This window comes from Vidua macroura, chromosome 8, assembly GCF_024509145.1.
Source record: "Vidua macroura isolate BioBank_ID:100142 chromosome 8, ASM2450914v1, whole genome shotgun sequence".
NCBI classification, from domain to species: Eukaryota; Metazoa; Chordata; class Aves; order Passeriformes; family Viduidae; genus Vidua; species Vidua macroura.
The window spans coordinates 22,655,255-22,682,067 of NC_071578.1; the positions used below are offsets into that span (position 1 = coordinate 22,655,255).

A 26,813-nucleotide genomic window follows, 5' to 3' on the forward strand; every position below is an offset into this window, starting at 1 on the left:
AACTATTTTCTCTGTTAATTTTTAACCAGACATCCCTTATTAACCACTAAATAACCCCATCACTAGCATCTATGTTACCAAATTTAGTTTATCTACGTATGGATTTCATCACCATGTGGCAGTAAATTATCCATGCATTTGACAACTGCTTTTTAAATTTAACAGGCCAGTATCTGAGCTGGACTAAATTATGTCTCTTTTCCTAATGACCAACCTGTCAGAACAAAAGTGCTACTCATGAATGGGTCATATTCAGTTTTGGAACAAAGCATGGACATAGTCATTTCTATGACTCTTCTTTTTTTTTTTTTTTTTTTTTTTTTTTTTTTTTGAGATGTCTAAAACTGAAGGTTTCCTCCAGCTTTGTCATAATTGCAAAGGAGACTTCTGACACTAGTAAGTCCAAAAGGATTTTTTTCAGTCAGAGATAACTTCCTTAAGAATATGTGGCAAGACAGATGAATAAGAAGAACTTTGTGAAATCTAGAGGATGAAAGCCTTAAAGGACAACTGTTCTGTCAGGATTTTTCTCAATATAGGAGAAGGGTGACTCTCACGAGTAATTCAATCCTTTTTTCTCTAATTTAGCAAATTTCATGATTGCATGACTGGAGACCCATCCTGCTTTGCAACATACTGGTGACAATTTCTTCATCTGTACAATATGGATCTTGCATAAACAGATACAATTAGAATTGGATACAGTTTCTCTATTAAAACTTTTTTCCAAGAACAGAATCTTTTCTAAGAGAGTAGCTATCAAAATATAGCTTTTACATTGCAGCAGATATAGGCCATACCAAAAAGTAGTACAAGTGCCCACAGGGAGAAGGTAAATGCTGGACCCCTGTGAGGTACCTGTTCTTCTGAAGCAATCAGTTCGATTGGTACAATATGAAATGCTTTTCTGTTTTTAAATGGCTCTATTTTTCTTTAATAATTTTCCACTCCACAACCACTTTCCCCACATTATTTTTGCATTCCTTGTAGAAAAGGATGTTTCGATTATATTTTTTCTATGGGGATGGATGACTTATTAACAGTGGCATTGCAGAGTCGTTGTGGTTTCAAAACACTGGTACTTATATTGAAGTTACAATTTGTTTTGTTTTGTTTTTAAACAAAATAGTATGCTTCAAATGGGATAAAGATGATTTCCTAAAATAAGAAGAAAAATACTTAAGATATTTGTTTTCAGCACTGGTGGCTGATATGAGAACACAGAATGCAGCAGAAAATAAATGGAAGCATTTTATATGTTAAACTCAATTGTTTGAAAATTTATTCTTTTATTTGTATATATTAATATTGTCTCTACTGTATTTTCATAGAAAATATAAGAATGCCTATTGCTTGGTAGCAATTTAATCTATTTTAGATATATTTAAATAAATATTTAAAGTATTTTAAAAGTGCATCTAGAGACATTAGAGAGAGTGAAAACAAAATGCATTTTATTTTCCTCCACAAAAATAAAGCCAGAAATGTCTCTATAGAGTTTATACCTAATTTGGTATCAAAATTAATTATTGTAAAATTTTTTAGAAATTATTTTTGACCACAACATTTTTTTTTTCCTTTGAGGAAGTAGAGTAGGAGCATGATATTTGTTTCATGATGAATGTCAAGAGAAGAATGGTTTTTTAAAGTTTCATCCTTTTCATGAATGTAATATAATAATTTTTTACCTGTTTAGTTTCTCAAAGCAGAAGTTCCTTGGTTCTGGTTTACCTTAGTATCTACATCATGATGACTTCATCCTCTTTCATCGTACTTACTCTAGTAAGGAATATACTGTTTCAGTCAGTGATATCACAGCAGGAAAAAAGAAATTAAAAGGTAGGTTTCTGATATGTCTGAGTTAATAAAAAAGCAAAGGCAACACCAGGCATGTAAAATCATTTTCTTGAGAAGCAAACTAATTTATTAGAAGTTAAGCACACTCCAGGTTAGAAGAGCTCTTTTATTGGCATCAGTTTGCTGATCTCTGTGCATAGAGACCAAGACCTTTTCTCGATATGCAAGACTGAGTCCCTGGTCTTTGATAGAGAATGAGTATGTGGCAGCAATTTGTGTAGCAAAGGGGTGACAGGAGACAGCAATTTTCCTGCCCTGATATTTTCTTTGTGAGAGTTCAGAGTGGGTTTTTGGGTAAAAGACTAGGGGACTCATTAGCCATTCTCAACTCAGAAATTAAGCAAGCTGTTTGGTTAAATAATTGGGACAATGGTATCTGCTTGCTTCAGTTTAGTTAAAAAAGATGATTATGTTTTAATTTATTTGCTTTTGGTTATTGAAGCCTTTTCCTAAATTATTCTGGGAAAGTTTTTCAAAAGAGCCTAAGTGACTGAGCACAAAGTACTCCTGGATAACCTAAATACTTCAGAAAAAACTTGTGTGACTTTTATTACTTCTAAGCACGATGTTACAGTATATTAAGATGCAAAGTTATATATAGCAATTTGATAGTCTTATCTGGCACTGGTCCTTCATTTCTTCACATCTGGCTAATCTAAATGTGAAGTGTGGTATATACCTCCAGCATCCAGCAGCAGTCCCATCCCCATCATCTGTGTGTGTGTTACACAGATCTTTGAAATGCTCAGGAGAGAAATCCCCAAATGCCTACATGTTAGCTATGGCTTCACTTCAGTGTCAAAGATATCTCTCAGCAGTAGAGAAAATCTGGTAGAGAACCTTCAAAACCATGCATGTCATTAAGTGCAGATCTAATGACTATGCAAGAAATTACTTTCATGGGCTTAAAGACATTTCTTTTTGAAGGTAAAACAAACCATGAAATTAGGTGATAACAAGGTTGAGATTTATACATTTAATCCCTTCTAGGCAAATCTCTGGATGAATTACAGTCAGAGGAAACTGTCTCAAGATAGCGAATAGAACTAGCAGAATATTAAAAAAAAAATAAAGGTATGAAGTAGCTAACATAAAAGGGGGAGGAGGGGGAGAACTCTCCTAAATAAGTCAGAAACTAATGAAATTACTAAAAAAATATGGCCTTTGGTTATGAAGATAAATCCATAAACAGCCCTCTGTGCAAAAAGAGGTAATTAAAGATTTGTGTAAAAGGAAATAAAAACAGAGAAGTGAATAAACAGACAGAAATCCAAACAGAAAGGTGTATTCTGCTGTAGCCGAATGCATCAAAGGGCAAACTATAATCAGGTAGGTAAAACTAAAATAGTTTGGTAGGTATTTGTTTCAATCATTCTTCTGCTATTTGCAAGTCACCTGCAAGCAGGTCCTTCAGTCTTTTACCATGAAATTGTTTTAAAATGGTGTTTTGATTTTCTAAGGAAACCAGTTTGTCTAAAATAACACTTGTTTCAGATTTTTGCAACACCTTTTTTTATATTGTCAAGTTTTCTTTCTCTATGAAAAAAGCTTAGAACTCGGATACGAAGACTGCTGGATCTGCACATATCATGAAAGGTAATTGTATGATGTTTGGTTCAGGAGAAATAGAAGCTATAGACAAGAATTTCTTCTTTTTAACTTAGTTTAACTGATATTTCAGGACGAACTTCCTGTACCTACTGTTCCTTTGCAACTCTAACATATCTGTCACTATTTCAATACCTTTCCTCTGGTAATTAATCTCCCCACACCATCCTGACATGTCATCCTTTATACTACATTATAGAATTTTTAAGCAAACAAATCTCATCACAGCTTTGCTATCATAGACTTTCTATTTTATTCTTTCTTTATGTATTCTTTTCACTTAAATGATCTCAGGTGTAAACCAGTTTTCTCAATTTGTATTGCAAAATGTAGCCATAATTGTTGGTCTTGCTTTCCCAGATCCAGGAGATGGCCAAAGTGTAATTTCAGTATTGTCACTGGCAAGGACTAGAGGTAAAATGAGGAAATTGGCCTATTTGATTTGTATATTCATACATTTTAAAATGATGCTTGGTTTTGCTATCAGGTGTCTCTGGTGTGCTATTGCACAAGATTATGGAATCTTAGTTATGGAATTTTAACCATCAGCAGTTAAAATATTTAGTAATATACCCAGGTTTTCTTTTTATCCTTATCTACAAGGCTTTATACATAGCTTAGGAATCACTATTTTGTTTATCTCAGTATTTATTTCTTCCTTTAATAGTTGGCAGAAGAAATATCATATCATCCTGATCAAATAGTTTCTGGAGCTACAATATCATGAGAGTTAATACTGAGCATTGTTTCACTAGCAATACAGAGCTTCTCTTTTTGATACCATTACTGACTGCAGAATGCTCTTCGTGACAATTAAGATATTCACATACATACTTTTGAGTGCTTGATTTCACATATGAAAAGTGTAACTTACATGATATTTACCTCTAAAAAATAATAGGGATTATAAGGATTATAAAAATAATTCTGCACTGAAATCCTTCTCATATTCCTTTAATTTCCAGGAACAATAAGAGAAATATTATTTGCTTCCTTAAAAGGAAGTTTATAGGAATAATAAAAGTATTATAAATTATTATATATATATAATGCATATTACATGTAAATTTCTGTTGACTGTTCATTGAAGTATGCTCAGAAGTTGACTTTTATTTCATATTTGTTTTGTCTAAACAGTTATAGCTTCAATTGAATAAAGAGCATCAAACTTGTAGTAGTGTACCTGATGACATATTTCCTCGGTGCATAGCTGCATCTGGAACAGAGGACTTCTATGAAACTGAGTACGTACAGCTGTTGCTATGCTAGCAAGTCTGAAAGTTTTCAGTTTTAAAATGTGTCACTTGAAAAGAGTAGGGTTTGGGTTAGGGAAGAGTAAGATTTAATTAATTAAATATTTAATAATGAAATCAATTGAACTAGGAAGATATTATATATCAAGTTGTGGTCAGATAGATAAAACAAAATGCCTGGCATCAGCACCCGGACATGCAAGCCTGAGGGGAAAGCTGTTGTGTATGATTATTCTGACTGAAATTTGCTACAAACACCAAAGTGAAGAAAAAATACATTTTTGTTCTAAGTTGAATTATTTTGATAATTAGGTCATTATTTACTTTTCTTTATGGGTCTGTCTGAGAAAACCAATTAGACAAATTCTATTGATGATTGTTTAAAGATTTTTTTTTAATTGCAGGTGAAAACTAAATATAGAGATTGTTCTACAATATGGCTGAAAGCTGTTATTTGTTAAAGACTCCTAATGCTACAGTTTGCAATCATGAGATACAGAAATAAATGGGCTAATATTTTTTTTGGACTGCAAGAGTGAGAGACAAAATTGAGCTAAGAGATGCTGTTCGTTAATCCAGTTGCAAGTGAGTATCTCATCTTTTGGGCTTATGAATTCAAGGCAGACAGATATTGTGCACCCTTTCTATCCCATTCCTTCATGTATCTTTGGGTTCAGTGACCATTATTTTTTCTAATAAGATCAAAGCATTGCATAGTAAATAGCTGTGTAGGGTGAATTTATATCAATTTCCCTCAAATATTTTTGGGGGTAAAAAAACTATATTCATTGAAACTAAAATAAGTTTTCATTTCATTTTTTGTAAGGTAGATTTGCTACCTTAAAGAAGTGGTTATTTTCTAGATGCAACTTAAAAATAACCAAACTAAAACTGTCCTTGATTTTATTTTCCTTTTCAATACACAAAACTATGAATAATGGTATTAATATTAAAGGATTTGAAAAAATATAAAGTGGAGTTATACTTTTAAATATTTTTCTCACATACTTTATTCCAATCTCTTTTTTTGCCTTTTTTAGGGAAAAATAATCTGTCTAACCTAAAACAGATTGCTTTGTCTGTATGGGAACTTCTGTAGATTTGATTAACACTACACTGTCAAGTCTTTGGGGTCAGGGCAGATTGTATTAGAAGCATGACAAGTAGTTAATGAATTTGCATTGACTAATCCATACAAAGCTAAAGATTTTTCTGTCAAGATTAATGTCCAAAAAGAGTAGAACACACTATTTGATACATTATCTTACACTGAATCATACTGTTATTGGACATAAGATTAAGGAACTATGTTATTTTGTCTTATTGCATAGCCATACAACTGGGTTTAGCTATGACACTGATGTATAGTCATTGCTTTAAGAATTCATTTAATCACCAGTAATGTCCTGCTGTAACTCCTCTGTGTATGATGTGTGTACAGGCAGTAACAGGGTCAGTTCCCAGTCTTGCAAACATTCCCTTTCCAACTGCTCTTGCTGTGTACCCTTTCCAAATGCAACTTGGATTCAGAGATGCTTGGTCCAAATTGTGATCTATGCCTTCTGAACTAAAGTGTCCAAAGACCTGGTGATCAAACACTTTAGGCTTTCAGATTCTGTCTAGATGTAATGTGATTAAAAGATCTGCTGTTCTTTAAAATTCTAATGGTTTAACTGAAATGTATACTCAGTGATTCTGTGAAATCTCAAGAGGCAGAATTTGGTGAAAAGAACTGATGGAATGCTTTTTCCAGAGAAGTTAGGTGTGCTGTTCTTGTCAAAATGGTAAGAATAAATAGGTGAAACTCTAGGCCTTGAAGAAGGAAAAAGGATTAAGAAAAATGTCTTATCAACCTTTTAATAAAATTCCAGAACCTGTGCAAAATAAGCAAGAGAATAAAGGTAGCATCCTTCCCATAAGGGGTGTCCATTTAAATACTGATGTAGAAATTACAGTCCACAGTAACAGTAATGAATGCAGGAAAAGTGCACAAGAGGGGAGAAATATGGCAAGATATTCTCCTTGTGCAATTTTTTTAAGGTGACCATTTTTTTTTAGGAATAAACCATATAGAAGTTTATTTAAAGAAAAAGTCTTGCAAATTCCAAGTTGACATCTTTGGTATATTCGGTTGGCTGTATTATATATAGGAAGGTCTATGTAAACAAAGCCATATTACCAAAAAATAAACCAAAATGATTACTGTGTTCAAATTAAATATCAAGGTAAAACATATTGCTTAACAAGGAAAGAGGTCATTTGGCTATTTTCTTTTTGGTTAGATATAGAAGATAATAGCTTGATTATTCTTTAAGAATATTTCTTAAGGAAGAACATGGAAGTACATTGATTATATTGATTACAGGTTTTCTTAATATTTAGTATGAAGACACTGGTTTTATACAAGTTTAAATGGAAAAGGTAGTTCAGCTCTCAGTAAATGGTCCAAAAGAATAGCGGATTAGGATTTACTAGGGAAAGATTAGAAAGCAAACTGAGAAATTATAACGCAGCTGTACAAATCCCATTTATACCTGCATCATTAGCACTGGGTGCAGCACCAATTTTTTAGGATGAAGTAGAAATTAGGAAAAAAAAGAAGCATGCTCAACATGGATGATGTAAGGGATGGAACCATTTCCATGTGAGCTAATAATTAACCAAGTGGGAATTTTCAATCTGTAATGAGAGGAATTAAAAGATGCACAGAGAGAAGAATGTAAAAAAAGCTTGGCAGGTTGTTCTAGGTGGACAGTAATTATCCACTGTCTATACCAACCTTAAACTAAAATTGCTTCAGGTAATGGGTAAACAAAAATTGTTTCTATTCAAAGAAAATCTAAGCTGCTAAACTTCTTTGCCACAGGGTGTTGTGACTGCTTACACTATATATGTTTTTTAAAAACTACCTGATAGCAAGAAATAAAAGTTCTCTAAATTCTATGGAGTCTAAAGATGCTGCCTCTAGATCAGGGATTTTTTGGTGGTTGTATGAGTGTAATGGAAGATGTTTATATTTTGTAGAGTATTTTGTGAGAACTGGTAGTGGACATCTAAAAAGTAGGTTCAGACAATATGAAAAGGTATCTGTAATTATATCCTCTTGTTCTGTCTTGCTTTCCCCTTTTAGGTAATGGCTCCATCTTTTATTTCAGATAGTTAAATTGCTCTTTGGGAAATAATTTTTGTTTGAGGTCCAAGTCTAGTTTACTGCATATATGAATTCATTGCACAGGAAATGCTTAACATCTAAAAAGCTTCAGTGAGCTCCACGCTCCTTAAAAGTATCCAGAAGAATAATATGAAAATATAAAGGCTAAAAATTAGTTGATGAAAAATATTCGCCTATAAGATAAGAGCTATGGAAGGTTGTAAATTAATATTTAGGGCATATACTTCAAAAATGGAGAATGCTAAATATGATTTACCTTGCTAGCAAAGCTGTTGGCTGTGTGGATTACATTCATCATTATCACTTATTATAGCCACCTCAAGATGAATGGCACAGGCTGACACCAGCCATTTGGTTCCTGAGGTGAATATGATCATAGACTTCTCGTAAATAGTACTCATTTCTGTCTCCAGCCTTCTTGGTTTTGATCAGCTCTCTGTTGTAAATACCAGTTTCCTTCTTCTGTACCACTTGGTATATCCCAGTGCTTTTAAGTATTGTATTTAAGTGCCTTCACAGCTGCTGCAGCTTTTATATCTGCGCACACATCTCTATATCTTGGATAAATCAAATAGCAACTATGTCTCCAGAGTGAACTTCACTGCTTCCATCACTCAAGAGTGTACTTAGACTCTCTTATATGCATGTGCTCCTCCGTTTCTCTGTGCAGTTCATCCACGTCAAATGTTGTCTCCCTTTATATTGTCTAAATTTCAGTGTTGGGGTTTTTGTTGTTTTACCCAAGTTCATGTTTACTTTGTGAAATCACTGTTTATGAACCTGTTCCTTCCTCTCCTATACTATCGCTATTTAGCCCCACAGACTGCCCACACAGGGGCAGATGGCTGTGGATATTCTAAATTCTTATTTTAGCTTATTTAAATGGAGCTTTTGTTCTCTAGTACCAGTCATTGCAATCACATGTTAGCTGACTCATCAGTATGAGCCATGACAAAACTGTAGCAATGCGGAATGCTATCAGCTGGTCAGTAAATAAAGCCTCTCCTTCACAAGTCTTGTGGCTTTGCAGGTTGCTTTGTCATTAGAAAAAGGCACCCTTATTAAGAAGCCAGTGTGGTGCTGAAACAGACGACATCAGAGTAGGAGAATCTACTGGAAGTCTTTTAGCAATTACCTAGATGAAGATACAGCTGATCATTTGCAATGGTCTGCTTTGCAAAGAAGCATAGGCAGTTCTTACCATGGAAACTGGGGCAACCATCAACACAAAAATACTAGAAACTAGTATTTTTGTGTTGATCCCTAAAATCTTTCTTTGTGGTATTCCCTTACTAGTTTTGCTGTGTTAGATTGGCACCACAGAGGTTTAGGTCTGTTGTACGGTGGAGGAAAGCACAAACAGGTCATAACATGTAAGGTGTGACAAAATGATTCACGCTGCAGTTTCTGTGTTTCAGAGTTCTCACCATGCTGGGTGCTTGCATAGTAACCCTCTGGGGAGCTGTGCATCAGTGTGCAAGGACAACATCTGGAAAGAGGCATGCAGGAAAGGAACCTTTAAAAGGTAATGGACTTGTTTTCTGTTTTCAAGCATATATTCTCATCTATAAAGGTTATTAATGAATAACTGATACTGTATTGTTGGTATAATATTGAACTCTTAAAACATTAAAAGCATCAGAAGTGTCTGTGCACTTGTGGAAGTGCATGCACACACAGACTGCATGTGTTAAATGTGCTGGAACGTTTTCTGCTGAGATTGCCAGCCGAAGAAAAGCACTAGAGCTACTGTTGAATACAAGCTGGTCTGGCTAATCTCCAGGGAGCTAGAATCAGTCTCTGGGTCACTGTTCAGCAAGAGCTGAATACTTTCAGACTAAATTGATTTAAGACTGTCTTAAGGTCAGAGGCAGACAATTCTGTAGGCTTTGTGAACCGTTCAAGCCCATTAACAAGCAGCAGTTTACACACTAAGGATTCTTGTCTTTCCTTGGAATTTATTTATACAATGGATTTCCATACCTGCAGCCAATGGTGAAGAAAAATACATGTGGAAGCTGCCCGCATTTTTGAGACTTGCTGTCAAGTTAGATAAGGACTTTAGGGTACACACTACTGTTTGATTCTCAAATGAAAGTGGAAGAATTCTGAGTTTACACGTACAGGATCCTTGCAAAACACCCTCTGAAACATTATGACTACGTATTCTGAGGGGAAAAAAAGGGAGACATATCTTCATGGCATGACAAAAAGCTACTGAGGATCACATTCAAGAAATTTGCTTAATGCAAACAGGGATGGTGAAGGAATAATTTTTTTAAATTGAATTATGGGTTGTCAGACTGTTTTTATAGTTCAGTGAAGATCTTACTTTGCAAATAAATAACATTTTCAGTACTAGTTCATGAATATCATCAGAATGGACTTATTTCTGTTGGCTCAAACTCCTCTTAATCAGAAGGATTTTTGAAAAAAGCCTTGATTTTATTGTATTGCACTTTGCTTCAAAGGAGTTTTATTTATAATAATTATTTAATGGCTTGCTGAGGACCTTTAAATATACCATACATTCACTAGCTGTGTTATGCAGTCAGAGGGAGTGCACACAAAGATACTGGTAGAAAATAATTATGTGGATTTAACCACTTGACAGCAAACTGTAATGAATCTAGCAAAAACTCCATTGTAGATTTTATTAGCTTTTAGATACATCATGGCTTATGTTCAAGAGAGTAGAAGAGGCATTCATAGTAGTGCTGTAAGAAGAAACTATGTTATTAGAAGGATGAAAATTTTTCAAGTGAATGTTTAATTACTTGCAGTTTTATTTTACTGTCTAAAACTAGGTGAGGTTTTTGGGTTTTTTCAGCGCTAAGTGATTGTGCTTGCTTGCATCATGTTTGAATTGCATGACCTTTGCTCTTCTTGCACATTGTGAAAAAATGGTATTGCTAATTGCAACTTGTTGTACTTCATGTGAATAAGCAAGAGAAAGCTGTTTTGTGTTCTCCTTTCCTGATGAGATTTCAGTTCCAGAAGCGTGTCAAAGTCAGAATCCCAAATGCTTAAATTCACTACCTCTCAATTTGTGTACAGTTTTCTATTGAATCAGAGAAGATTCAATTTTCTTTTTATTACACTCAGGTTTTTAAACCATAATTGACTTTGTACAGATTAATGCAAACCCAGAAAAAAAAATTATTTAATGTCTAGTGAAAGTCTATGATAGGTATGTGAATGTATACAAACATGGTGAACTTCTATATCAGATTAGTTGCTCTGGTACTGTCTGAATAGTGATTCAAAGGGGGAGTACATTTCTCTTGCTCCATTGTGGGAGTTAGCTGCTGCTTTTCATCAGTTCACACAAACTGCCAAAGCCAATGTCTGCCTTACCCTCCTTACACCTAATGCACTTTCTTTATAAACCCTGGGGATTACACCAAGCTTTTATAACTGGCAGCATGGCATTGCAAGGGATGAAGGCAAGGCAAGAAAAAAAGATATTAAAGCTTCTGACTGGGACACCAGGACCATCACTCATCATCAGAGCTGTCCTTGTGAAATGTTGATACTTCCAGCAGTCCTTGGAAAGTCATACTTTGCCACTAAATGGAAAACAGCAATTATGCTCTGATGGATGCTCAAGATTACAGTATTTCTTATTCCCAATTTTTACAGCTTCAAATAAATATCTCCCTTGTTTCCTGCTGTCTTACTGCTCCCAAAGAGTGCATTCACGAGTGAAGAAGTCATAGATATGTGATAACTAGACTATCTGTGTAATGTCTTTTTCTACTACCATGAGAAGTCAATATTTCATTTACATTTCTTTCCTCTGAAACTCCAATCTCCTTCATGCTCTCCATTTTCTGAATTTTAGAATCAGAGTAGGTGTTTCCAGCCTGTCCTTTTACCTGTGAACAAACTTCTCTTTGTCATATTCTGCTGCTTTTCCTTTCAAAGTTGCTTATAATTCTAAATTGAAGCTTTTGTTTTTGTTTTGTGACTAAAACCTTGTTGGAAAAATGCTACTTTCCTCTTAAAGACTACAGCTCATGCTACACACATACAATTTCCTGCTCTTTAGTGCATCCTTTGACATTTTTCTACCTCAAGTTTACTCATTGCTCAAGGGAAAAAAAGTCAAGATGTAGTCATTTGAACACCTTTCAAGTCCTGCTTATATTTCTGAGGGACTAGACAAAAATCATAGATGGTATAGACTGTGTGTTGTAGTTATTTATTAATCCTTAGATGCCTCCTTCTTAAACCAGTATTGAGAGTCTTAAGTGAGGTCTCTGAATTCTGTATTGAATGCATGAAAATTGTTAAGAATCTCATTATGGCACCTATAGCAGATACCCCAGAGTGGGAACACAGGGGTATAGGAAATTCAGAGAGGAATGCCTGACTTATATTGAAATATGCATCCATTCGGAGTATACAAATCTTCAGAAAGATACCTGTATCTCTATAAGGAATGTAGAGTCTTAAATCCTTTCTAGGTTATAAAGTAAGCACATGCCTTTAAAATTATATGTATTCCAAAGGGGAAGATAGAGCTTCAAACCCACTCTTTCCAACTCCATAGAGTTTATTTGTTCCCTATCAGGATCTTCCAATCCTTAGTCCTGTTTAGGAATTTCTGGCCTGCAGGTACCCTCCTGACCTGAAGGATCTACCACGCATTCTCCACAAAACAATTAGAGATCAGTTCATGGACTCAGTGAAAATGATGCTTCAGCTGTGAAATTTATAGGTCACATAAGGCAGATGGTGTAAGGTTTAATTTCCAGAGCTCTGCAGGAAATATCCAGTAGAGTGAGCAGGTAAAGAAGTTTTCTGTGCTGATTGTTATGAAAAGTATTGAGTTGTGAAAAACTAAACCAAAACCATGGATAAAAACCTTGATGGTTCTCTTCTAATTAATTAATTTGTTGAACTATTCAATTCCACAAGCCATAGAAATTTTGATCCAACCAAAGAGTGCAAAAAAGCATTTTTTTATCTCAAGGAGATCCCCTTTGTAGGCTAAGATCTGCCGAGCAATCCAGCAATCAGATTTTGGGTCTTAAATATTCCACAAGTTCAGATGAATTGGCTGTAGCTGCAATGGTGGTAGTTTGAAAATATTTACAGAAAAAAAATGCTTCTGTGGCTGGCTTTTTCCCCATCACCAAAAATAAAGCTTATTTAAAATCACCACAAATGTGACAAGAAATAAGCACAAATTAATATGAACTCTAAAAATTTCTATAACGCAGCTGGCAAATTTTCTCTTTAGGTATTGTAGCAACCTTTTCCAAATGTGGATTTTTTTAATGGTGAATTCCTCTTTATTCACTAGTTTTACACCAGTAGATTATCTCCTGATTTATATTACTGAAAGTCAAAAGACTAAGTTCTTATAAAAATTATTTTCCCGCGTTATTTTTCACTTTCCTGTTGTTTGTATTTATTCCACATGGTATATTGTCCTTTTCAGTAATTTAAAAATTTCACCTTCTTTTATCCTTACAAATGTATTTATCTACAGACATCTCATTTATCCAGAGGCACTGCAAAAAATAGCTGGAAGACTTCTATACCTGAAAGACCCTTCAATTTCCCTTTCCCACAAACAGTTAAAAGCATAAGAAAAGACTAAGCGAGAATAAAATACTAGAAAAGATACACAAATGGATCTCTGTAATGGTCTCTCAATATTTCTCAATAATAGAGCTGTTAGATTCACATTAGATCATGCTTCCTCATTAGTAATCACTACAATCTGTCTGCTGTCATGAGATCATGTATTGAGAGTTCTTTTAATATGTATTTTTTAAGTCTAGGTTGCTATCCAAGTTTCTATTTCTATTCTTGCCTAGTAAGCAACATCCATTTTCCCCTTGTACTGCAGATTCCTTTTGCCTACTTTATTGACTTCATGCCTTTATCAGAATCAGCACAGCTTTTAATGTAACTAGTGAGCCTGTCATTAGGGACTTGATGGAAGCCTTCCTCAAATTGTAAATAAATTATACTTTATGTACGGCCATTATCATCTTTCTCTAGGGGTTTCAATGGCTCCAAGCTTTTGTGGGATAGCCCATATCCCTTTAGGCAAGATATCCCTTCAGGATATTTCCCTTCAGGCATGATATGCTAGTTGTAGTCATTACAATATTACTTTGATTATTCTCTAAATTACCCCTCATTACTGTACATTTTCTTTGCTTTTCTCATTACAGATGTAAACATTGTGTGTCTGTTGTGTTTTCAGTCATCTTTCCATTCAACTTCTTAATATACAGCTTCTCTCTGAGATTTTTGATGGATTTGAAAAAAAAGAAAAAAAATTGTTTCTCAACCATGTGTGTAATGTCTAAAAATATGGGAATTCAGAATATGGTTTCTTATTTAATTTCGTGTGATTAAATAACTAATTAGTCACAGTAGCATATTAAAAGGCATCTTTATGACTCTTTTGGGAGTATTAATGAAAAGGTCTTCCTCTACGTCTTGATTGTCAACTGACCTGGGCTCTATCAAAGCTATAATAAGAGAAGTAAATTCCAGAGGTGAAGGGCTTTTGCTAAGAATTTCCTGTCAACATCCCCTGACATTTATGTTTAGGGACTCAAGTGTTGCAGCTGACCCCAGCTGTCATGGTGGAACACAAGAGGAGAAGTAGGTTACTTAATTACAGTCATTCAAAACCTTGCTGATGCTTACAAGCTCTCTGTTATGGTTCCCATTGGGCTACATGATTTCATGGGCATGAACACTATTGTCCATTACATCACATCCTATGGGAGCATGAGAGCATTTATTAGGAAGAACAGAATTTGTACAACAGCATCTTAAGTTGACATATTCAGAAAGTTCTTACAACCTTAATGACTTCATTTTTAGGTTTTCTAACATTAGATGTATGCCCCTAGTATGCACACATAATACCATTTCTGTAAGTACACATCTGTAAAACACAAGCAGAACACTTGAAGATTCACAGAAATTTGAGTCTCCCTTTAACAAGATCTTCATTCTTCAGTGCCCATAACAGTCTGAAGACCATTTGTGAGTGTGAAGTGTTCCTTTTATCACCTCTTTTCATAAACTCATAAGTTGATCTTCACTTCCAGCGGTCTTTTCACTCACTGTTGACATATAATGCAATTTACATTCTATTTCCACAAGAGACATGGAACTCCTGGAGCAGGTCCAGCAGAGGGTGAGAAAGATGCTTAGGATAAAAGTATCTCTCTTATGAGGATGGACTGAGGGAGCTGGGCCTGTTCAGCCTCAAGAGGGGACAACTGAGAGGGGATCTTATCAGTACCTCTAAGTATCTGCAGGGAGGATGTCAGAAAATGGAGCCAGGCTGTGCTCAGTGGTGCTGGGACAAGAGGTGATGGGCAGAAACTGATGCACAGGAGGTTCCACGCAAACATAAGGAAGAATTTCTCTAATATATGAGTGACTATCCATCAGAACAGACTGCCCAGAGAGGCTGTGGAATCTCCCTCACTGGAGATATTCAAGAACTGTCTGGACACAATCCTGTGCCCTGTGCACTGGGATGGCCCTGTCTGAGCAGGGAAGTGGGACCAGACTCACCCCCTGGTGAGTCCCTTCCAACCTGGCCTCTTCTGTGATCCTATGTTTTTTGCTAAGAATATTTAAACCTCCAAAGTAAAGATTTTAATGAAGGCATATGCAAATATCCTCAAATTCTGCCTTCAAAATAAAGTATGCTTTCTTTCCACTGAACAAATAATTCTAGATTTACCCAACAAAGGTCTGAGGTTTTAGTCTCCAGGACATTTTTGTTGAGATAAGCTATCATCCTTAAAGTATCAGTTGTGGCTTTGAAGGAATTATATACTACAGATTTTTAAAAATCAATTTTAATATTTTAAATAGCAGCAATGCTTCAGCAAGAACTTTAAATAGGCATATGTAAAACATCATGCCAAGAGATATACTGCTCACAAAACTCTAGTCCAACAAGCATTCTTTAGAACTGCCTTTGTTTTTAGTTTCTGTTTGATCTATGAGGGGATACTTTAGCATTTATAGCAACCTTTACTTATACACAAATGTCAGAAAACCTGTATATCTTTTCTCACTAATTCTTCTAGTTGATGATGGCAACATTTAAATTAAAATTAAAATTAAATATTGTCTCATGACAGAGACAGTAATTGTCATCACTGATGATTATGAACTACCTGCCTAACAATCGGAAAATGACTAAATTTTGATGTTATCTATGTTATTTAGAAACCTGAAAGAAATACTTCTTCCTAATTGTGTTTCGAGATCCATATAGTATCACAAATAAAAGTTTCTGTCCTCTAGAAGCTCATGCTTATTGGGAAAATGCCACTTAATTTTAAGAAATCAGCTTTCTTTCTTCAGTTGTTGGAATTTTCTTTTTCAGAATGGTCTAACATCCCATCAGATTTAATTTGCATGTGGAAATAGATCATTTTACCTCATTATTTTTTGGCTAACTTGAAATGGAGTTTCAATCATCATATAAAATGAGAGAGCTCTTAGTCACATTTGAGAATTAATATATAAAATCCTTTCTTTCTCCAATGTTCTTTCTCATGTGTGCATGTACTGTCAGATTACAAGTAATTCAAGATTAGTGAAACATGGTCAGCTTGATTAACAACCGACAATTAAATCATTCCCCTGTGGAAGACCTTAATGCTTTTTAATTCTTGCTATTGGGTTGTATAGATCTAGTACCATTACCCAGGCTGCCATCAGGGACACAGGGAATAGTGTTAGATGTACTTTGTCAAACTCCAGCAGAGCATACTGGGACACCATGGGCTGGGTATTGTAAACTCCTGTGGCTCTGTCCAAAGAATCCTCTATACAAAGCATCAAATTAATAATGCATGGTTATCTGTATCACTGGGAATTCCATGCTACAAAGTTAAATTTCTTCTGGAATAGCAGATTTTTACTTTGCCTGAAATCAAACTGCAGAGACTTACTGACATGTGTGCGCTTTAACCAATTTTGTAAAACTGAACTCTGATGTGAACCTTTTGTACAACATAAACTAACCAAGAGTGCAATTGTCATCTGGTGTGGAGAAATACACAATATAAAAACTAATATTGAAAGAACTAAGGTAAGCATTGCACATATGATGACATATGATACACTAATAATAAATTGTTTAGAGCCCAGAATGACAACTTTAAGAGGAAGTCTAAGCTTGTGTATTTCCTGTCTAAGGCTTGCTTTCACTGCAAATGCTGGTGGAAATTCACCCTTAAAAGCTTGTCTTTTGCTATTTGAGACTGTGTGAGTGAGCCACTGTTTTAAAATTGTCACTGCCTTTTGAATAAAACCAGGATCAAGCACTGAAATATTTAAATGTATTCTATATTTTCTAACTTGTGCAGTTACAGTTCAAAGCCTGCTAGATTTGAGACATAGTGATAAAAGTCTCTGTTGCATGCAGCACAGCTATCACGGTGGCAGCACTGCAAACTTTCCCTGTCTGATCTGTCAGCCTCTGGAAGGCATGATGCTCAGCAGCTGATAAAGTGCTCTATGCTGAAACCAAAATTATGGGTTCTAATGAACCTCAGAAATGCTGCTGTCTTTGAAATGTGACTCCCTGTCCAGTGAGAATTGGGCTGTTTTCACAGTATTGAACAGCCACTGGATGATAATGACCTTCAATAGCTACAGCTTGGGGCTAGATTTGAGTTTGATACTAAGAGGTGAAAAGCTTTCAAACTCAGTACCAGTCCCTTGAGCCATTTAGTCCTTCCAATGACTTATGTCTTGGTAAACATAAATCCCCTTTGTCCTCATCATGCTTGTTGCTCTGCAGCAGGTTTTCTGCAGGCTTTGTATCATTTTTTACTGTAGATTTTCTGTAGATTTGAACCCTGTTCACGTCATCTGATGTATTGTCTTGAAATGATGTTTTGTTTTAAAGTCCAGCAACATCAATTAACTATGGCTTTGCTGGGTTTTTGAGGCTTCAGTGAAAAGAATTTGGGCGACTTCTTTGATTTCTTTGTCCTTTTCCTTGGTGCAATCTGAAGCTCAAGCTCGATGGTTTGGTACATATTTCTCAGAAACCTTATGGGTTGAAGTCAAATCAACTTTGTTACCAATGTTGTGGCTAAAAAGTACATCTTTAAGGAAATATGTGAATGAAAGTGATAAAGAAAGATAATCTCTCAGTTTTACTAACAACTCAGTTTTTCTCTTTAACATAGATAAAACATTCTGCCCAGGATTCTTCTTTCCTCCTCGTCACTTCTGTTTTCCTCTTGATTGAGTAGGTCAGTAATGTAAACTGATAAACTGCTGAGAAACATGATGTGGACATGCGGACTTTGATCAAGCTTCTCATTTTAGAATGGCCTCAGGTGAAAAACATGTATACCTACATGCTTGTACGTTTGCTTTATACTGAATATTTGTTAAATATTTTCATGATAGCTGTAAAATAATAAGGTTCATACTGTAGTCCTGCATTTTGGGGAACATACTGTGACACAGGGAATTCACACGAAAAGCTACAGCTCTAAAACATTTTTAAAGCAATGTTCTTCTTGACTATATCCTTTCCTTACCTAGCGTAGCACCCACATGTGTAGGTTTTTTTCCCTTAAACATTTCCTTTGAAAATTTCTTTCAGTTGTGTTTTTCTTTTTTATTTAAACCGCTGGCTGACTATTACCGTATTTAGAACCTGCCTTGTCCCTGCATACTTACTCACTCAAAATAGTGTCCTCTTACAAACAGATTAATTCAAATCCATTCAAATATAGCTTGGCTTGGAATACATGTTTACAATGCACTTGATTGTAAAGACCCTAGTAGACTGCAAGCTTTATCAAACTAAGAATATAAAGCATAAAACCTTGTGTGCCTTTGTTGTTGTACTTTAATTCTGTTAATCGCCCTAGGTAAAGATTAGCTGCTGTTGTCAATTTAATTCAGCTTCAAACAAAGCAACAAGGTCACTTCTTTTTTTTTTTTTTTTTCTCTTTTTTAAAGCAAACAGGATTGAGTTGTCATGTAGTTCTAATAGGCAGCACAGGGAATCATTAGTCCACCTCAGCTCTCTGACTGATGGGCATTTCACTTCAGTCATCTGACTGAGCACTAGTGGCCCAGTACTATTGACACCATGTCAGAGCTGAGAGAAGATGCCTTAATCGGCTCAGACACTCTCTGCATTGATTTGACAAGTTGCTGTAATGACCTTCTTGTTTTTCTGAAGGATTACTGTTTACCCAGGGAGGTGCTGCTGAAAGCATGTGCTGCATTGTCATGGAAACTATTATTCTTGCATCTTGATCCCATTAATGCTCTGGTGTGTGACACTGATATGAGACACTGAATATTTCAATGAAGTACATTCCACCTCAATAATATTAATCACTGATGATTCATTAGACTTACAAAATTTACAGGTAGTTCTGTGTAGCTTGGCCAGCAGCAACAGAAGGGCTGTGGCTACTTAGGGCACTTTGCTGCCTTGATTTGATATTTTATTGCCCAGGTAGCTTCTTTACTTTGAAGGAAAAAAGTACCACTGTTTATTTTGTTTGTTTTCTTTTCTAATTTTTGCTCTTTGAGTTAGGTAGCTTGCAAGTAATTTAGGGTGATTCTGATTGAAGAAGGAAATAAGAAAACCAAGATGGGGGGAAAAAAACCCCCCTCATACTTGAGACATATATATCCATAAGGAAAAACAGTATTTTAGAGAGAGGAGGGTTAGGTGATATATGGAACATTTTTTTCATCATGTTGAAAGTGTAGCAGCCTGTAGCTAATATTTTTTCCCCTCTTTCCTTGTAGCTTTAGGGTAATGGCAAGTGGAAGACATATCTCACAACTCATGATTCTAAATTCTCACTTGTTCAGTGCAAGCATATTTTTCTCAGCCATTTCCTTCTTGTGTTTGGTATATTGAGTGTGTGATCTTTACTGTCTCTAGAAATTAGTTACTTACTACACCACATTTGGTTGAAACAAGCATGGTTCCAGCAGTGATTTAGGCAAAAAAAAGAGTGAAAAAGAGCCACTGATATGAAAGAAAAAATTCTAACAGGTTAGAAGACACGATACCTTGGAAAAGGTAGTATAGCAGGCTGTCTTGCAGGCTAGGTCTAATGATTAAGGTGCAACAGAAGTGGCTATTCTGACAAATTTGAGCAATTTCCTGTACATTGATTTTTGATGAGAAGAAAGGAAAATCTTCAAAGTTTCTTATGTGAAGAATCATCTTTCATACACAGCTTAGTAATTGGAAAATACTGTTTGAAAACATGTCAATACAGGCTGAGCTCTTATCTAGGGCCATGGGCAGCAAATGAAAGAATGGTGCTATAGAAGTAGCACTTTAGGAAAAGGGGGTTTTTTTTGAAAAGTAAGAATTATTTCAGTTTTACTCTTCACTCTTCATCTGAAGTGTTGCAAGGCTACCCAGGTCGAGGATGTATTATATAATAAGAAATCAGACTGAAGATGTTGAAATCAGTGCTTAGCTGCAGTAGCTTACAATTTCTCTCCATTCAATCCAATACACAATCATCCAATCATCAGCTAATAGTTTAGGTTATTGACAGAAGTGTCTTATTGACTTTCTTGTTTAAACTGATAAATAATGAAACGCCTTTCACAGATTTGAGGAAGTAGTGAGTAATATTTCCCCACATATTGCAATCAGATTTTTTCTGATCACAGAGTCATTAATATTTCTGCTTTGATTCTAAGTTATCTGAAGTATTGTCAGTGTCTTAGCACTTCATTCACAGCACAGGCTTCTGAATGCTCTTTGTGGCATTTGCCTTTGAGAAAGATGTGCAAAAATTAGTCTTTGAGAGATTTCTATCTCAGAACACAAACTAGGAAGATTTTCCAGTAACATCATCTAGAACAAAAAATGCAACTGTCTAAGTATTTTCCCGCTGTTTAACTATTTCACATGCTGCACTATGGTCAGAGATTATTATGGTTATGATTACCTTTCCCTGTCAATGGAGAGGAATAAATATTTCACAAATATAGGATGTCCTAAATTCTTTTCAGAAGAGGTATTCTTGAGAGGTAGAATACATGCTCCTGTATTTGCATTTATAGTTATTTCTTTCTGGCCCCTGGGATCATTCCAAACATGTTGAATTGTTCACTTCATACTAAGAAATTTTTTTGGTTTAGAATATCCTCTTTACCTGAGCCAGACTAATTTTATACAAAGAATTCTGGCTTAGAAAATATTTGTCAGGTTCACACTTTGAGCTATTTATTTATTATTTATTTATTTGCTTGAAACTTCCTATTCCTCTGTTGTGACAATGAAAATTCTGGACAGCCTTAGTTTAACGTTACTTAGTGAATGCAGCGAGTAAGCTCTGGAATTAGTCTGACATGGTAAGGAAGCAATGCCTTAATTTCTTGACTTTCAAAGGTGCAGAGGTATACTTGGTTCTGTTACATAGAAGAAACTGTCAGATCGAGACTTCATCTTCTTCATTCAGGCCCATACACAGGCAGTTACTTGTTATGCAGAAGAGAAAATAGAGCCAGGAATTCTCCTTTCCTGTTCCAAACAAACCTGCCATTCTCTTATGCTGCAGAGGCTTTCTTGCTTAGTAAAAATATAGCCTTAGGTTGTCAACATTAAATAATCAGGCATAAATTCATATAATTAGTAGTATTCACAATTTTAACATTTTTAGGTGTTATACATTCAGAAGGTATTTATGCGTGAGCTATGTACATATTTCATGTATTAAATAAAATGTGTTTCTATACAAAGAAATCAGACAGTAAAAAGACAAGAATATGTACTACGTGTAAGTAGAAGTGTTTGACGTTGAAGGTGTATTATGTGGATCTCAGTTAAATAATATAAATAATATAAATAATATAAAAATTCCAGACTCCAGAAAACATTCACTGTAAAACTGCTAGTAGACAGTATGTTTGCTGCTATATCCATATGACATTACCTGCAATTTAAATTAAAAACTGAGCAAATGTGGGATTATTGTACTAGTTTGAATTGAAATGTATTTAAAAGTGAAATCATAACATATTGCAAAATACCTATATGGCATCAGAATGTTGATTTAACCAAGAGGGATGTGGCTTGCAGCCAACGTGGCCCTTAATGGCACTGAAATTAGGAGTGTAATCACCTTTTTAAAATTTTTTTTCAATACATAGCTTTGAATGAGACCCTTTAGGCTAAAATAGAATATTTAGGCTTAATTCTATTTTATTTTTTATTGCCAATCTACAAAAAGTGGCCCTGGACTTGTTCAAGAATTGAAGTGGATGTTTTTACATTTGGAAGAAGTATTCCCGGATGCTAATTTTGTGGGACCTTAAAAATAAAGTAATTTTTGAGACCTTCTCTATTTAACTACTTGGTGCATTTGTTCTTCACTTTAGTAAAGTTGCAGGATCTAATGGATGGTTGCTAATCTTTTTCACAATTTCTGTTCTAGTATTAAGCATTTAATATCCTCCTAGAAGTCTCCTCCCTAATCAAATCAAGTCCTTAGGTTTTACAGGCCAAAAGTGAAAACTTTTGCAGGACTTTTTTCCCCCAGTATGTTGGTCTTTTGTCCTTTTAAGAAAATCTTTATCCTTTTCAAAGATTACTTTTTATTCTGTCTGGTTTTTATTCCTCTTTGAACAATACACAGAGCTGTTGATGATTTATGCAAAATAGCTTAATTTAGAGACAAATTTTAAATTCCAGATCTGAAATGAAACTGCATTCTTTATCCTTAAAGCCTGCCTCAACCTTTTTCCTGGTTAGCTTTTATGTGATTTTCATATCTACTACTTGATATTCGGAAGAGGAAGGAAAGGGGGTATCTTTCCCATATAAACCAGCCAGCAGAGCTGTGTAACAGGCTGGCCCTAAGACTAGTTGACATGGTTCTGCTCTAGTGTATTAAAGGACTTCACCATAATCTAAACCCAGTTTAACACACTGTTCACTGAGTGTAAACACTCTTGCTTTACTCATTGAGCCTCTTCTTAGAGAGTTGGTTCACACTCATACTTTGCATATTGTGTGCAGTTTTGGTCACCACAATATAAAAAAAGGTATTAAGCCAGTAAAATTCAAAAGAGGGCAGTGAAAATGCTGAAGTGCCTTGAAATAAAGCCATATAAGGAGTGGCTCAGGTCACTTGGTCTGTTCAGCCTGGAGGAGTCTGAGGGGTGATCTCACTGTGGTCTTCAGCATCCTCATGAGGGGAAGCTGAGGGATAGGCACTGATCTTTCCTCTCTGGTGACAAGTGAAAGTACTTGAGAAAACATCCTAAAGTTGAGTCAGGCAAGGTTTAGGTTGAATATCAGGAGAAGGTTCTTCACCAGAGGGTGGCTGGGCACTGGAACAGCTCCCCAGGGCAGAGGTCACAGCACCAGCCTGACAGAGCTCGAGCAGTGTTTGGACAATGCTCTCAGGCACATGGTGTCACTCTTGGGGATGTTTCCTGTGCAGGGCCAGGAGTTGGACTCAATGATCCTTGTGGGTCCCTTCCAGCTCAGCACAGTCTGTGATTCTGGGATATGCTTGAATAGAATACAAGGTTATGAAACCATGAAGTTTCTGCTGCAATTTTAAAACCAGTAATTGTATGACTAGTGTTGCATGGAAAGATTGTGCCTGGCAACTAAGGACTAACTTTTTAGAACTGTAATTCACAAATTATCTACTAAAGCTACCAACTGAAACTTCAGGAAGAATCTGCTGAAAAGAAGCAAGCTCCAGGAAAACAGCAAGACAAAGTGTCCATTAAGCCTCCCTATTCAACTGTGGTATTTCTGTCCTTCACACAATCTTGCTGTTACTACAGTTTAAAATGACAGAAAAAAAAACAAACAAAAAACAACCTGTTGAAGCATTTGATATTATTAGGTACAAAGTGTGAATTTTAAGGTTAGGCCAACAAAAAGATAACTTGACACTACACGTAAAGTAAGACAAACTGCAAGTACACCATCTGCTGCCTTGAATCTGAATGAGTCTGGAAGAAGATGAGATGATTTTTCCTACAATCAAGCTGTGAACTTGTCTTCACTGAACATGAATTGCAAGTCTTACACACACACGCACGCACACAAAATTTCAAAAAGTGTGTTCAAAAATTTTTTTTTTTCTTGAGACATGAATCAGCTCTTGTATTGATTATGTGTTTTGCTTTTCATTGCTCAGCTTGACATACCTCAGCTCTGTCTTAGAATAGTCCTAGGCAGCTGTTATGCCTTGTATTCATGGGGCTGTTCCATCTCCCCAGGAACCCTTTTGAAGCATGATCAGGCACAAGATGTGCCAGTTTTTGTGCCATTATAAAAATGGTGAGAATGAAAAATAGGCCACTAGACACTAAGTCATTTCTCTTTGTGATGAGACATATTAGACCATATCTGCAGTCAGACTGTTGGAGGTTGGTTGGGTTCATGCAACTAAAATCAGATTGGACAAAGAATTTGTAAAAAAATGAATAATTTTTTACTGGTATGGCAGTGGGCAACTTATTATAATTTTAGTAGTTATTTAAGATCATTATTTTTGTTTGCAATATGTAGTTTCACAGGGCCAGAATATTCAACACAGAAAAGACAAAGAGGTTTTGCAAAATAAATTTCTCCTGTGGTATGTCCAGACTTGCATTAACTGGAATAATTAGTTCCAATTTGAAGAGCTCCTTGATGCTGGCCAACTTCTGTAACAATTTTTTTTCAGGTGAGACTCCAACAGTCACAGTAGTTGCTGTCTCTTCTGGCAGGAATATACTTGCTTGCTGAAACCAGTACAATCACATTTTCAATCAGAATTTCCAAATGCTTGTCTGGTAGTCTTAAAAGATTCTTTAAGCCAAGATTAAAAATTTTATTAGTACTTCACCATATAGGAAATACAAATATATGCCAGCTGTGTCTTGTGCATAAAGTATCTCATTTAATTGGTTTTGAATTATCTTTTATGACATTTCCTCTTGTTTCTCTTAGCAAGGCACTAAATATTCTCAAATTGAAATCTGATAATTTTTCATTTTGCTGTTTGCAATTTTGTTGGTTTTCAAGTATCCTGTAGCTATCCAACTTTTTCAAACTGAATAACTATAAATTTTTGCCAGTTTTCAATAGATGTCTGTCCCATCATGCTTCTCTCTATTTCCCCTTTGTAGATCTCTTCAATTCAGTTCTATTGTACTTCTGATGAGGGAAAAACATAAGAAGACTTCACATGAGGGTATCCTATTGCGCAGCACAAAGAAGCCTCAGCTCGTCCAAATATTTTTTAGGCTGTTATTATTGTTATTCTATATTAATTCTGCTTCACATAGTAGTTACAGAAAATGAGACTTTCTTAAAGTAGTTTCTGTTGAAGTCAGTTGGGAAAATATAAATCTGTTAGCAGTTAGATGAAGATCCTGAAGAGTAAGAATATAAACATTATTCCTCTGAATTTTTAATTGAAAACGTTACTTTTCTATCATAACTAAGGGTAGCTGGACAGTGGGATGGGGGTTATTTTTGGTTGGTTGGCTTTTTAAGGAAAGGATAGAAATAATTTATTGTTTGTGGCTCTACCTGATCTGCCATAATTAACATTGCAGTGGCAAATCATTTTAGGCAACCATAGGGAATAGACCTGGTTCTCCCTGTGCCATTCTGAATCATACATTATCCTTGTATAATAATTTATAGCAATAAAATATTGTTACTATATAGAACTTTATTTTTGGCTCTTTGCTCTTTTTTGTTCCCCCAAGTTTTTTGATTCCTACATTACACTTTATATTTTCCTTTAGTGTGGAGGCCAGTGGGCGAAAAAGGAAAGGATGTACAACCTTCCCTTGGAGGGAAAACCCCTCAAGCGATAACCACCTTGTTAGGGTGAGGAAAAAGGTTTCTCCCAGCATGCCTTGCTGTGACATGTAGATTTAATGTATCCCATTGGCCCTTTCCCATTTGCTCTACCCCTGTGCCCTCATCCCATTGGCCCTGGTGTTCTGCCCTGCCACTTGAGATCCATATATAAACCCTGCTTTCTCTGCCTCAGTGGCTCTTCATCCCTGGGTCTCTTGGAGGAAGAAGCTCAATAAAGCTCTCCCTGGAACCCCACAGGAAGACCCCATCTCTCCTTCTGCATCGCCCAGATCCCAGAAGAGCTGAAATCACCCAGGATGAGCACAGACGTGCCTGTGCCCCCCAAGGAGGTGTCACTTTCAGGACAGTTCCTCGGGAAGGTTGCGGCACTCTGGACAACGCCTGCCGTGACACTTTAGGTACATTTTCCCTTATGTGGAGGGACAGCACAAGCTGTTGTTTACTCAGAAAAATTTATTCAGGACTTTTCATCCAGCATCTGGGCTGAAGTTCAGCTCAATCTTTTATGACGCTGCCCTTCAAGCTTCTTTTCATTCGTTGCTGGGGGAGTGCACTGTTGTTTTTAGTTCAGCAGGACACCTTATGAACTGTTTCATTTTTTCCTGCATTTGGTTGTTTAAACCTAAGTTATGACCGTACCAACAGGTGTCCTGAAAGTGAACAGGAGTGGGCTCAGGAAACAGCAGTTGTGTTCTGGTAGTTTCCAGCACACGTAGTAGGTGCGACATAGCTCAGAACCCTGGGTGGTGGGAGCAGGTGATGGTGTTTAAAGTTCAGCAGGATGTCCACAGCTGTGGCTGTGGCTACAGAGTAGGGAATCACATTATTCTTTACCTTAAGGTATATATATATGTGTGTGTGTGTACATACACACACACATCCTTTGTTCTTCAAGCAGGAATTCTCAAGATACTCCTGACAGAACAATCTTACAGGTTGTCAAGGGTACTCTGTAATTACTTTTTAAAGAAAGATTAAGCATAATTCTTGTGGTAGCATTCCCGGCTTGACTTTCCTCTCTTGGGTCAATGTGAACAACTAGCAGGCACACCAAACT

At 35.9% G+C, this 26,813-nt stretch overlaps 1 long non-coding RNA gene across 1 annotated transcript; it reads left to right on the forward strand.

The window, feature by feature from the left end:
- Positions 1 to 1,713: 1,713 nt before the first annotated feature.
- Positions 1,714 to 25,604, forward strand: LOC128810484 (uncharacterized). The gene is made up of 7 exons (XR_008438047.1): positions 1,714 to 1,839; positions 3,406 to 3,453; positions 3,826 to 3,879; positions 4,603 to 4,709; positions 5,123 to 5,303; positions 9,309 to 9,415; positions 25,051 to 25,604. It is a non-coding gene; the product is annotated as an uncharacterized LOC128810484 (long non-coding RNA).
- The last annotated feature ends 1,209 nt before the right edge of the window (positions 25,605 to 26,813 follow it).